This window comes from Octopus sinensis, linkage group LG17 (assembly GCF_006345805.1).
Source record: "Octopus sinensis linkage group LG17, ASM634580v1, whole genome shotgun sequence".
NCBI lineage: Eukaryota > Metazoa > Mollusca > Cephalopoda > Octopoda > Octopodidae > Octopus > Octopus sinensis.
In genome coordinates, this window is record NC_043013.1 from 12,692,543 (window position 1) to 12,694,395 (window position 1,853).

At 39.3% G+C, this 1,853-nt stretch overlaps 1 non-coding gene across 1 annotated transcript; it reads left to right on the forward strand.

Annotated features, from left to right (window-relative positions):
• The first annotated feature begins 1,137 nt into the window (after window positions 1-1,137).
• On the forward strand, window positions 1,138-1,244 carry LOC115221133. Its single transcript, XR_003882612.1, has one exon. It is a non-coding gene; the product is annotated as a U6 spliceosomal RNA (small nuclear RNA).
• Window positions 1,245-1,853: the final 609 nt, after the last annotated feature.

The following is a 1,853-nucleotide window of genomic DNA, read 5'->3' on the forward strand; positions in this document are numbered from 1 at the left end:
ACCGAAAAGATCCTATTTTACTAGTATATAGCGCTGATAGTAATGTTAGTGTTGGTAGTGCTATTGGTATCAGTAACGGGACGGTTGTTTCAATGTCAGCTATGGTCGTAAAAGCGAAGTTCCGCTTATTAAAAGTGATTTGTGTGTGTGCACGTGTGGACGCGCGTGCGTGTGTGTTGGATGTGTGTGTGTGATTTAGTCTGAATGACGCTAAATTGATGAATAAAAGATGTTTCTATTATTTAGAACAGAGAAAAAAGGATTATCAGTTAATGAGTTAACCAGTTAACCTAGGTTTGACCAGCGTATTTCTAGAGAAAACCATTAAAAAATACGCTTAAGACGGTCCTGTACGCCTGCATCCCTGTCGCTAGCGGCATGTATGTATGTATGTATGTATGTATGTATGTATGTATGTATGTATGTATGTATGTATGTATGTATGTGTGTATGTATGTATGTATCTATGCATGTATGTATGTTCTGGTTATGACTTTAAGCAGCATCCGGTAGTGGGAGGGGCCTTGGTACAGGAATTCCAAGGTCTTGAGGAGTGTGGAACCACCCCTTAGACACTACTGTTTCTAAGTCAATTCTGATCCAGGGTAGTAACATCTGTTAGGGGCCCAGTTATGGGTCAAATAGCATGTGAAGCAATTGGGAGTGAAGGACCTCCTACTTCTTTTTAGAACTGCCTTCTAGGAGAAGGTAAACTCATATACAACTGAAGAGAAGTTGGTTTCTGGTCTTCTGAACCTCTGTCGTGCCACAAAGCAGTCCTCAAACATGGTTTGTTACTTCAAATACAGTATTTATAAAGAACAATGTGCTCAGGTAAACAGCAATTGGCGAGCGTTGCTTGTTGCCCTCATTATTATCATATCGTTTATCATTTCATTTCATTATGTCTTCGTCCAACCCGCAGCTTCCTTTCTTTGTAAGGCCTCTATGGCCAATCTAATGAATAAGTGAATAAAAGCAGTCCTCAAACATGTCTGCAGAGACTGAAACCAGGGACTGAAACAAAGAGGAAAAAGAGTAAACTTCGTTTCAAAATTAGACGCCATTGCAACAATATTTGGTCGCTGTCGAATCTGACACCCGAGCAGTCTTTTGCATGCGTTAAAAAATGAAACTGTACTAGCTACGGCAGTACATATTCTAAAATTGGAACGATGCAGAGAAGATTAGTATGGCACCTGCGCAAGGATGACACGCAAATTTGTGAAGCGTTCCATATTTTGTAATGGGTGCAGGCGTGGCTGTGTGATAAGAAGCTTGCTTCCGGTTCCAGTCGTTCTGAGTTCTTCCTTCGCCTGTTGAAGTCGTCATGCTGGTGTGCAGCGGACGAAAATTGAATTTCTAAGACGCTCTACTATAAGGTAAGACTTTTTGCTCTTTGAGTCCAGTAGGATTTGTTGCCTGTAGGTTTAATTTTTTTGTACAAGCAAGGAGTTCTTACTGGATTCGGAGCTTTTTGTCTGCTTTGCGGTGGAGACGGGTGTGTGTTCTCACATAATTGTGAGAAATTGTTTAATTCTCTGTGGATTATACAAAGGCATGGAGTACCTTTCGGCCGAAAATTATTTCCTTTGCCAACATTTGAACTCTGCTTCTTATCTATCATTTAGTTTTAAAAAAAAACTTTATTGAACTGTAATTTTTTTCTTCCTTTCTGTTGTGTCTTTCTTTTTTTTTGTATCTTTCTTCATTTGAAACTCTATTGTGAACTGTATTTGAACTTTTTTTTTAAATAGCAAAGGAATTATTAGTGTGGGAATTTACACCTCCCAAAACATGGCTAAAAGAGCTCGAAAGGAAGACGATGGTATTGAGGACTTATTCAAAGTCGC